Genomic DNA, 13,009 nt, shown 5'->3' with positions numbered 1-13,009 from the left:
CCTAGGGCGCGCGCCGGCTTCCTCAGATTTAAAGGGCCAGCGCACCATTGATTAGTGCTTGTCTGGGCCTGTGTCTATTTAACCCCACACTTCCTCCCTGTCCTTGCCACATCTTTGTGCTCACTAGCCCTAGAGAAAGCGTTCCAGTTGTGTGTTGTCCACAGTCTTCCAGTCCTCTTGCTTTGTGACCTGACCTTACTCCTGTCCCACCTGCCCTCTGACCTCCTAGCTTCATTCCTGACCATGCTCCTGTGCTGCCTGCCCTGACCTCTTGCCTATCCAGACTACAAGTTTGCCTCATCTTACCTGTGCTATGTAGCACCTCAGCAACCTTTGTGGACGAGTCATATCAGGAGTGGTGACCTGGGTGCCGCCTACCGCAGCAAGTCCATCCTGCTTTGCGGCAGGATCTAGTGAAAACCAGTGGCACCTTAGACTCTGCTCCCTGGTACGGCCCACACATCATCCAAACAGGTGTAGCGAATTCACTGCTCCACTGCCGTTTCAACAGGGAGCGCTGACGGCTGGGTTAATAGGATTCTCAGAGGGGCGGGGACGAGAGGCGGGGGGTGGAGGATCACTTGTTCACAAAGCCCTGATTGACAGGCAGGGTGCGAGAGCAGAGCAGGGCCGCTCTCATGTCCTGCCCCACCCTCACTTTCAGATTTTGGACTTGTACCTGCCATCAGGTGAATAGAGCCTTATGGATACATTTCATACGTATATATTCCGGAATATTAATCCCTGTGTATACATTACTTGTAGTATACATTACTTGTTGGGCTTATATGCAGTGTTCACGGAGCCTAAGGGACCATATAGGTGAGCCACCCGAATTTGGGTGCTTATCTGGTCGATCAGTGTTTATTAAAAGTAGTCTTTACTCTGTTAAATTATTGTCAGTGCAGTGCAGTCACTTCATCATTTGTGTCTCCCTTCAGTTACATCATTGTCGACCACTCATCCTCTATTTACACAGAGAGATAAGAGGCTGACTAGTGATGCTTTTTGGTGCAGGATCCCAATGCCACAGAACAAGCACCTGCTTATTCATCATCTAATATCGATCTTTTATGTGGGAAAATAATCTTGCTGTTTGGCCCATAATAACCCTATATAAAAATTCCTAAAGTTGTGTTCACATGGTGCAGTTGCATTGCAGTTTCATTGCAGTACTGTCACAGTACTGTTTAATCATAGTAAAAATTCTGCAGTGCCGCAACAGTACTGCAATAAAATTGCATTGAAATGGCAACGTGGATCGTGCACCAAATGTTTATTGCTACAAAACTATTGATCGTTTCAAATTAAAGGGGTACTCTGATTTAAAAAAAATAGGGAATAAGTGTTAGATCATGGCGGGTCTGACCACTGGGACCCTCCATGATCTCATGCATGACACTCCAGCTCTCGTCGTGCACAAAACAGGGGTTGACACGCCCCTCCATGCATCTCTAAGAGAGAGCTGGAGATAGGAGAAACATTTTCCAAAGCTGGAGTACCTCTTTTACTGTCTCATTGAGAATGAATGTGCACTTGGGGGCTATATAGTAACTGTGCTTAGTGTAATTTTTTCTCCTACCCAATATACTACACATAGGTGATATAGGGATATCAAAAGGATATGATTTGAAAATCCAAAAAAGAAGTTCTTTATAACATACAAAAAAATGCAGTAAGCTAAGTATAAGAGAAACAATATAATTTTATAGATTCTAGAAGAACCTATTATAATATATACAGTACACACTCCTGGTAGCTTTTCATGAACAGCCAGAGCCTATTACAAAATTAAATCAATGTAAGTGGCCATGCAAGTTACAATGTTCATTTATGCTGGGAATTAGGGCTTACTCAGACAATAGAATGTATTCCTGGATATCTGGAATTCTGTGCGCTACAGGAGGCGACTGATTCAGTCAGCACTAGGACCGCTTGGACATGCAGCGTCTCCATTGATGGCAATACATGTCCAAGAGGATTTAAATAAAAGAATGAATATGTGAAATTTTCAAAATTCTTCAGCAGAAATTCTGTGCAGGTTGCAGCAGAATCCTGATGAAAAGAATGGGAGGTTGCTGCACTGGAATTTCCAAGCTGAATTTTTTATTCTAGATTGCACTTGGAAATTCTGATATGTGAATGGGCCCTTAGACTATGTATGAGGTACTCAAAGAAAAGTAACATTGGAAGGACCCTTTTTTGCATTTTTTTTTTTAGCCGACATTGCAGAAGAGGCTGCTGTTGTAGTGATGGTTTTGTTATCTTAAGAATTAAATTAAAGGGGTACTCCAGCCCTGTGACATCTTAGGGCCGGACCCCTGCAATCATTCATGCAGCACCCCCTATCATCAGCCTCACGGAGCGAAGATCGCTCCCTATCTGATGACTCACGATCACAGGGCCGGAGTATCGTGAGGTAATGGCTCCGCCCCTTGTGACGTCACACCTTGCCCCGGGGGGGGGGGGGGGGCGTATCTTTGCTCCACGAGGCTGATGATAGGGGGTGCTGCATGAGAGATTGCAAGGGTCCCTAGCGGCAGGACCCCCGCGATCAGACATCTTATCCCCTATCCTTTGCATAGGGGATAAGATGTCTTAGGGCCGGAGTACCCCTTTAACTCATATGTGCTGTAAATGTTTATTTAGATTGTTCCATTGTAACTATTTCTTTTGTAATGCTTATTTAGAAAAAAAATATGTTTATGCATTTAAAAAGTTTGTCCTGGCATACTGTGCTGCCCAGTCTGACATGTAGACATGCAGCATAAGGGTGGTACACTTGCCGAGTGTTCGATGCCCAGCAAATATTGTGTGTTAGTCACAATAATTAGAATAGGAGCTATGCACAATACTTGCCTCAGCAACTGTACTGCCCCTGTGCAATTCTGTTTCTCTACAACCAATATCACGTCAGGTAGGAGAATGTCTGCACAACCCCTTTAAATGTTAAAAGTCTATTTTATCTATTGCATATTGCAATCCTCTTATATACTGTAGAACCCACATAGAAAATAAAACGTCAATTGCTGTTTGGTCCACATCGAGCTCTGCTTCATAGGCGCTAATTGTTTTACATAAATTAGATACAGTTCGGATGTGAATTTCTTCGCCACCCCCTGCAGTTCAGCCATCTCATTATGAGCCATCTGATAGAGCACAGAGTGTAAGGTGTAAACATCAAGAGCAATTTGGTTCAGCAAAATGATTTAAGAGAAGGCAAGATCAAATGCACATTGTTTTTTCTTAGCACGTTGAGCCTATCAACAATGTGCTGGCCTATTTCCAGTAAGACTGATGCTTGCTTGATCTCAGTGGGGGGTGGTGTTAAGGGCTACTGAGAGAAAAGTTTCTTAAAAGAATCAGGCCAACAGGTATGGCCGTCTGAATTTGTTTGGAGAAACGCTGTAAAGTTGCTCACCTCCTCTCTGATGTTAGCGGTAAGGTCACTAAAAATATCTTCACATACAAAGAGCGAGAGCAATTTCAGATACAAACATTCTGACTTCTGTAGAATTCAGAGTGAAAGATCTGCTCAGTGTATTTGATCTAGGGAATTACTTATTTGTGTGTTGAACACAGAATATAATAAAACATATTAAGCTTTTTTCATCCAATCTAAATGTTAAAAATTAAGAGTGTGAGCTAAATATACAAAGATGCTGAAGGGTTAATTGACAGGGTTTCAGTCCAGCAGGACCACGTTTGATCCAGTACCAATCTTACAGTCTGATAGTTCTTCTAAGTACAATTTCTGACATGTCTGTAGATTCAGTAGGATTATTTCCAGACATGGGGATATTTTTTTTTACCATTAATCATAGATCCAATGCTTACTTAAATTTTTACGCCCAGCATCTAACTTGTCACGTTAATTAAATTTTACTTTAATAGTGCTGTATCCTAAAATAAGCAGAAATCATCCCCAATTATTTTCTTGGAACTACCAGAGTTTTGCTAGGAGATAATCAAGTGTTTGTTCCATGGATACAATTAATCTCCTACCATTAAGAAAGAAAATAACTATCTGTTTGCAGTTTTCAAGAATGGGGATCTGTCCCCGTTCTTGAGATTGCAAGGTTCAGACCCCCTGTGATTAGATTGTTTTCCTCTAAGGACAGAGCATTATTTGTAATCATAGGACAACCTTTATAAAGGGGTTTTCCATGACTTAGTAATTGATACACATGAAGTCTGAAGCATCCAGCTCTATTCCTTGTGTAGTGGCTATACTGGGTTACTGCAGCTTAGCTCCTAATCACTTTAATGGGAGCTAAGCTTCAGTTACCTTTTCACAATTGAGTGCACATCCAGGTAACATGGCTTTGCCGAACAGCTGATTGGTGGGGTGCTGGCTGTCAGCACCCCACTGATCATAAATTGATGGTCTAACATGAGGATTAGCCATCAGTTACCAAATTCTGGAGCATGGCCTTTCCACTCAGCCAATTACTGTTCGCAGCAGTGTCATATCTTTGCCATGAACTCTGATTTGGTGTCAATATCATCTCAACTGTAGATTACATTAATCTTAAATGCTCTCTTTTTCTTGTTGATGGTAGGGATTATTACTGGATTTTTTTTTAAGTTATTGTGTGTTTGTAAAAGATAAGCATCAATCAATAAAAACTATTTATTTAAAAAAAAACTGCCTTAAAGGGGTATTCCTGGAATTTTTTTTAATTTCACTATACTAAAGGGGCTGTAAAGTTAGTGTAGTTCATAATATAGTGTCTGTACCTGTGTGTGACGGTTTTCTCACAATTCTTCTGTGATTTTCACCCCAATATTTATTTTTAACAGCATACAAAATTACTGTTGTCTCAGATTTTTCCCAGGTTGCAATGCGGCCGAGACCTGACTCACTAGTCCGCTGATGACAGGGAGCCTGTCTGCTTCAATGGGTGGAGGGATCGCTTGGTGGGAGAGAGATCAATCTGCAACTAATGCAACAGCTGTAGGCACCCTGATTGAAAACCACAGGTCTTTGGAATGGATGCAGCTCATTTATGTTTCAATGGGTGGGGAGGCTGATGTGTGGGAGGGAGGAAAATGGAATTGGGGCATTTGTAGTCAAACAGGAAATACCAGTTCACAAAAAGCCTGCCACAATGTTATGGTAATCTCACAACATAGCCATTTAGCCCCAAGACAAGCACAGATCCTTCCTAAGCATGTCTATTACTGTCTGCCAGGTACGTACTAAAATCACCTTATTGTGGATAAACCCTTTTATCATTTAAACAGTGGGGCAAAAAAAAGTATTTAGTCAGCCACCAATTGTGCAAGTTCTCCCACTTAAAAAGATGAGAGAGGCCTGTAATTTTCATCATAGGTATACCTCAACTATGAGAGACATAATGAGAAAAAAAAATCCATAAAATCACATTTCACACTATCGCTGGGCAACACAGACTTTCAACTCCCTCCACTGTTTTTCTATGGGGTTGAGATCTGGAGACTGGCTACTCCAGGACCTTGAAATGCTTCTTATGTAGCCACTCCCTTGTTGCCTGGGCGATGTGTTTGGGATCATTTTCATGCTGAAAGACCCAGCCACGTTTCATCTTCAATGCCCTTTCTGATGGAAGGAGGTTTTCATTCAAAATCTCACGATACATTGTCCCCCTCATTCATTCCTTTACATTGATCAGTCGTCCCGGTCCCTTTAGCTGAAAAACAGCCCCAAAGCATGATGTTTCCACCTCCATGCTTCACAGTAGGTATGGTGTTCTTTGGATGCAACTCAGCATTCTTTCATGCTGCTTTTTTGTCACATTTTATTCAAAAAAAAAATTATAAAAAATTATCTAAAAGTTTTATATATGCAAATGTGGTATCAATAAAAAGTACAGACGATGGCACAAAAAGTGATACTGCCCTATATATGGAAAAATTAAAAAAAAATTTAGGTGGTCAAAATGAGGCGATTTTAGATTACTGATTTTGTACAAAACATTTTAAAGTTTTTTTTAAGCCATACAAAATATAAAAGCATCTAGCCATGGGCATTTTAATCATATTGACCCACAGAATAAAGAACACGTCATTTTTACCGTAAAGTGTATAGTGTGAAAACAAAACCCACCAAAATGTGCAAAATTGTGGTTTTCATTAAAATTTCCTCCCTAAAATTTTTTGGGGGGGAGTTCACCGTACATTTTATGATAAAATGAGAGGTTTTATTACAAAGTACAATTGGTCACGCAAAAACCAAGCCCTTATATGGGTCTGTAAATGGAAATATAAAAGAGTTATGGATTTTAGAAGGCGAGGAGGAAAAAAACAAAACGCAAACATAAAATTGGCCTGGTCCTTAAGGTTAAAATGGGCTTGGACCTTAAGGGGTTAAATAAGTAGTTACAGGTCTGTGAGAGCCAGAATTCTTGCTTGTTTGTAGGTGACCAAATATTTATTTTACTAAGGAATTTATCAATTAATTCCTTAGAAATCCTCCAATGGGATTTCCTGTATTCTTTTCCCCCATTATGTCTCTCATAGTTAATGTAATATAAAAATTACAGGCACCTCTCATCTTTTAAAGTGGGAGAACTTGAACAATTGATGGCTGACTAAATGCTTTTTTGCCCAACTGTATATAGTTGACCTTTTTTGGAACTATATTCCATTCAATACTCTACCACTCTCACCACCTTCACCTAAAATGTTTACAGCTGCATCCTTCTTTTCTTGACGTATCTATTTCTTCATTCCTTCTAGATTGTTAGCTGTATGGTCAGTGCTGTTTCCTTTGTTATCATTGCAAATTTTACGCCACTATTCTGTTATAAAGTACTATATAAAAACACTAATTAATATTTAGATTTTTTTTAATGCATTTTATTTTTTACATTTATTTACTATTTACTTTCTATTTATTTCCTTCTTTCCAATATGTGTGGAAAATGGCATCCACACCTAGAGTAACCAAATGTTCCCCATACTGTGATTAATAGGATCTAGGATGCAAATGTGAAATGGAAAAATTTATATGCTCTTTAAGTTTTTGAAAATAAAGTGTTTCACTATTTAATTATTGGAAGAATGGATTTACCTTCAGTACTAAACCTGTAATTTGAGCATTATTTGTTGAATGGCTCAGTACAAAAGCTTACTAAGGATGGTATTAACTCGTAGATTAAGGCTGCCAATTTAATTTGCTGCTGTTTTACATTCATCTTTTGATCTGAAGCCTTCATCTCGCAAACTGTGCTTTTATTAAGCAATCCTGGCAATTGGCTGCAATTTGACCGCATTTCCTCTCTAAAACTAAATTCAGTAGCAGATCTCTTGATCAAGGTTGTTCCGTCTCACAATTTGCAGCTGTTAGTTGTTATAATTAGGAGATGTCACCATACTGTATCAATTTAATTTACACAAGGTACTTGTAACAATTTGAGCAAAAACAATTATGGCATTCTGCATTTGGAGTAACTGGTTCTGCAATTAGTTAACATAGCTGGTAGGTCCTTACAGCTTTAGGTTTGTATTATCATTATTATTATTATTTTAGGGAAAGTACTTCTTATTATAGTAATCTATAGCATCTACTCAGTTATATTATAGATCTGCAAGTAGAAAGAATTATATTCAAGTATATTCTATGAACATTCTTTTATGTGCATCTGCTAATGTAATTCACATACATGTTATAGAAACAGATCTGAGAGTCCTGTAACCAAGACCCCCTAAGGCTCATGACATTTTGCAAAGCACCCTTACCACACTTTATAAAGATTATGATAATTGTAAATGGTCACTGTCATTTAAAACATCTTACATCCCTTGAATAGCCTATGTATTTCCTAGTATATTTATAAATTATACTTAATTCGCAGCAACGACTCATTTCCCCCCAAAGAACAGCTCAAGTCAACAGCTAAAGTCTTGCCCAATAGGTACGTAAACAGTGTGGTTTGTCTACTGGTGTACAGTATGTCCACAGTGCTGCAGCTTAATCTTTCGCTCCCAAAAGGCTCAGAAATATTGAACACTGGTGGTGTTTATTTATTAAAAGTTGCAAATGCAATGACACATTTCAAGGATACTAGCCTTCTTCCTCAGATTGCATCTGAAAGGTGTCATTTTATTTGTTACACTACCTCTGAGCATTTTGGAATTCTTCTCTGGAGCAAGCAGCGCCCGAATGTGTATGAGGTTTTTTTTCTCTCCATTTTTGCAGTTTCCACTCAGAACAGGCCTCAACATTGTCGACCAAAAAAGTTGAGTGCACGTGCCATATCCACAATCCAGTGTTTTTGTATTTCTATGCAAATCAACTTTGCATACTCTTAGGCATAAAGGAATGCATGCAGACCAAATGACATTGAATTATTTTTAGAACACAGCACATTTATTATTATTCATTTATTTATTTATTTTATTAATGGCTAGAGCTTCATGTTGATATATTGGGTCACATTGCTAGCTATTAACCCCTTAACGACCACAAACGTACATTTACGTCTGTGGCCGGCTCCCGATCTGTGAAGCTTAGCACACTTCGTATCACTTCGCGGCTAATACTGGACATTGCCGATTGAGCTGATGCCGGTATTAACCCTTTAGATGTCACGATCAAAGTTGATCACGGCGTCTAAAACAGGAGATTATACTGCCGGTTAGCTCAGCAGAGCTGTCCGGGACCGCCACAGTGAAATCGCGGCATCCCGAACAGCTGAGAGGACAGCAGGAGGCTCGCTACCTGGCTCCACGCTATCCGATCGGCATTTGATTGCTCCAAGCCTGAGATCAGGGCTTGAGCAATCAAGCGCAGATAACACTGATCAATGCAATGCTATGGCAATGCATTGAACAGTGCCTGCAATCAGTCTAATGCATGTTATAGCCCCCTATAAGGAGTATAGCATTGAAGACAAAAGTGTAAAAAAAAGAGTTAATAAATGTGATTTAACCCCTTCCCTTATAAAAGCCAGAATCACCCCCCTTTTCCCATAAAAAAAACTGTGTAAAAAAAAATAAACATATGTGGTATCGCCACGTGCAGAAATGTCCGAACTATAAAAATATATAGTTAATTAAACCGCACAGTCAATAGCGCAAAAAAAAATTCAAAAGTCCAAAATATACAATGAAAAATGAATAAAAAGCGATCAATAAGTCCAATCAAAACAAAAATGGTACCGATAAAAACTGCAGATCACAGCGCAAATAAAAATGGGCTTTCATACTGCCCCATAAGCAGAAAATTTTTTTTTTTAGGGGTCAGAAGATGACAATTTTAAATGTATAAATTTTCCTTCATGTATTTATGATTTTCTTTAGAAGTAAGACAAAATCAAACCTATATAAGTAGGGTATCATTTTAATCGTATGGACCTACAGAATAAAGATAAGGTGTAATTTTTACCGAAAAATCCCACAAAAGTTACAAAACTGTGTTTTTTCTTTAATTTTGTTGCACAATTATTTTTTTCCGTTTCGCCGTAGTTTTTGGGGTAAAATGACTGATGTCATTACAAAGTAGAATTGGTGGCGCAAAAAAAAAAGCCATCATATGGATTTTCAGGTGCAAAATTGAAAGAATTATGATTTTCAAAAGGTAAGGAGGAAAAAATGAAAGTGGAAAAAAGCTTGGTCCTTAAATGGGAAAACATGTCAGATTGCTGCGGTCCCGCTGCTGGGGAGCCCCGGGATCGCCACTGCGGCACCGCGCTATCATTACTGCACAGAGCGAGTTCGTCTGCACGTAATGACGGGCAATACAGGGGCCGGAGCATCATTATGTCATGGCTCCACCCCTCGTGACGTCACGGCCCGCCCCCCTCAATTATAGGAGGGGGCGCGGCGGTCGTAACGCCCCCTGCCATAAACTTGCATTAAGGGGACGGGCCATGATGTCGCGAGGGGCGGAGCCATGACGTTACGCTGCTCCGTCCCCTGTATTGCCCGTCATTACGCACACAGCGAACTTGCTCTGTGCAGCAATGATAGCAGGGTCCCAGCAGCGGGACCCTGGCGATAGGGGATAAGATGTCTAGGGGCGGAGTACCCCTTTAAGGGGCTAAGCAAGGCCAGACTGGCCTACCGGGTTGGGTTCGGGGGTGGGTTCTGGGGAGAGAAGACCTGCTGTTACTATTTTGTAAGGGTGGGTCATTTTGGTTATTTTTTTTTTTTTTTTTTTTGCAATTTAAAGCAAACCCGTCAGATCAAACAAAAAACTTTTTTTTTAATATATCACTCAGTACCTAATGCTGACCATGTACATCTAATTTTTATGTGCCTAGCATCTTTATTTATTTTTTTTTTACACTTAATTTAGCTCATTAGTCTGAATTCCTCTCAAAGGGAGGGGGCATGGCCTCACTGTGCAGATCTCCGCCCCCTCCCTCAGTATTCTGTCTGCTCACATCTTCCCTAGCATTAGAACAACTACAACTCAAAGCTTGTTCTCACTGACAGTAGCGGGACACAAGCTGACTCTGGGAGGATTTTTCCTCCAGCTGTGAGCCCTGCGCTCACAGCTGTCAATCAAGGAGGTGTGTTCATGACATAGGTGATGATGCATGGACACAGCAGGACTAGTATGTGTCCAAGCAGGCAGGGGGTTAGTTCTTTGACTGGCTTTTCAGTATGAAATACTGAACATTTTCTAATGAAAGCAATTGCAAAACCTATTGGTTTTGCATGCTTTACAACATATCAAAAGTTTTCGTATCTGACAGTGCCCATTTAAGTTTGTTTATTATTTTTGATTGTGGGGGGTCCGAGTGCTGGGGCCCCCCACAACCTCTTGTATGGAGCCCCTGTGTTGTTAAATGGTGAGATTAATGGATTTGTGATGACTTGTCTGCCACATTTTGGCCCTTAATGTTCACACTTTGAATCAATGTACATTAATTTGTACAACAATCCCAACAGGCAAGGAAAAAAAGCGTACTTTTTAATGAATATTATTTTCATTGATATCCACCTATTGTTTGGCACAAATAGTAGCTACATGATCCAACAGAATGAAAATGGGGTAGACAAGCTAAAAATTTATGATAATGGTAATTTTGAAAGTATGTAGCAGAATTAGATTTATATATTTATAGTTAGATAAATATTTTTGCCTATAAAGATATATACAGTTGAAGCAAGGTAAAAATGTGTAAATGACAAATATATATATATATTTATATTCTTAATTTTCCACAATTTGTGTTATTACAAAAACAGGTAAAAAAAATTATAAAAAAAAAAGCATTAAAAAAAAAAAGCAAAGTAATGGTCTTCACAGTGTCCCAACAAAGGGAAATTGTTTAAAGTGATATTGCCACCTTGCAAAAAAAAAAAAATACTAAAAAAATACATTTTCCTAACCCTCATGCAGACATTTTCCTAACCCTCATGCAGATGAGGGTGGTGGACATGAAGCCAAATATAGCTGAGCTAGAGGTTTTACACAGTTTGCATAACTCTCACTATAATGGAAGTTGCATAAATGGCGTTTACTTTCGGACCTCTAACACTAATATCAAAACTTTTGGCAAGTGGGCATCCCTGGTGTGAAGTTGTATAAGAGAATCTTGATATAGACTGCCCTATCCTGGCCACGCAATCTTTATCAGCTATCCTTTATCAGATCCCGCAGGTTAGTCTAACATAGCCATGTGGCTACCTGAGCCTCTTGCGCTATGCAGCTGTGGTCCTTTGTCGGATCTTGGAAATACATCTTCTAGAAAGAGATGATGTGGCCAGATACATTCAGCTATTGAATGGCTTGTCCATGTGAATGTTAAAATTGTGCAACAAAGAAGAAAAGGAGGTGATAGAGTAGTAGGAGGTTTGAAGCTCTTGGTGTTACCCCACCAGTTGCATCCTGTTTGTTTAAAAGTAGGGAGTGATACTTTACTTTCTTTACATAACTCCCACCAAATTGTGGTGCATTTCGGCAGGTTCGGCCAACTGTCTAAGGTGAATAGAGACTTTCTGATTTTGTACCAACAAATGATGTTTATGTGGAAAAGGGTCAGGTGTGGAAGGGATAAGCAAGTCGAGAAGAATGTCTTTTAAGTTTGTATATTGGTATATACCAATATATATTAAAAGGCATTTTCTTGTGTGCAATATATAATTACTCTACCTTACACTGCATGCAAAGGGTATACTGTCCGCCAGCACTGGAAGCGAGCTGCATACAGGGTAATGAAGCTAGCATCACAATTAAAATCTATGAACTGAATAGTAGGCAAAGGGTTATATTTGGCTGATAAATAAGATATTGTTTATCATTATAAGAGGCCTTTCTTCATTAGGACAGCATTTGTTTCCTCCTGTTCTGTAACCTAATTGACCCTGAGAGATTATTATTATATCTGTTTTATGAAGGGATTAATTGGATTAACAAGAGCCCTGCGATCCATTTATTACTCTGTTTTATTTCCTTTATGTTTATCTTATAGAAAATGCATTTTCTATACAAATGTATTATATGACTTAGAAGACTGTTATTTTGGTAATTTTATGTCTAATTTTTGATTGACTCCAGAGGTATAGGAGTGTTATATGGGCACTCTTAATAAAACTAATTTCTGCTATTGCACTCCTTATGGTAAATTAAAAATCTTTCTAATGTACTTTGTTTAAAAAAAAAAAAAAAAAAGAAGTTGTCTATGTTTTATTTGTGTTTAAAAAAGCTGTCACTAGGTGTCTCCCTACTTGTCCAAAGCACATTTTCCCCCATCTTTTCCTCAGACTTTGGACTCCTGCTGGCCTGGCAGAAGTCCAAAATCAGGGGTGTGTATGCAATTTTAAGGTATAAAGCTAAAAACATTGGGGGACATTTACTAATTTAGTCTATTCTGTGTATGCTTATAGACCAGCGTATGTGGTAGTCTCCTGTCTATTGTGCTCCTAATTTATCAAAGGTCTCACAGCCCTTGATAAATTCTGTGCTTAGACTTCAGGGTCTACAGCTTAAACTGCATATAGACCTGCTCCAACATGGTCTTACATTTTAGCGTATTTTGGGCAGATGCGACTTGTCGCACAAAAGTCGCACTTG

Source organism: Hyla sarda, chromosome 1 (assembly GCF_029499605.1).
Source record: "Hyla sarda isolate aHylSar1 chromosome 1, aHylSar1.hap1, whole genome shotgun sequence".
NCBI classification, from domain to species: domain Eukaryota; kingdom Metazoa; phylum Chordata; class Amphibia; order Anura; family Hylidae; genus Hyla; species Hyla sarda.
The sequence above is the reverse complement of the archived record's forward strand: the minus strand, read 5'-3'. Positions refer to the sequence as shown.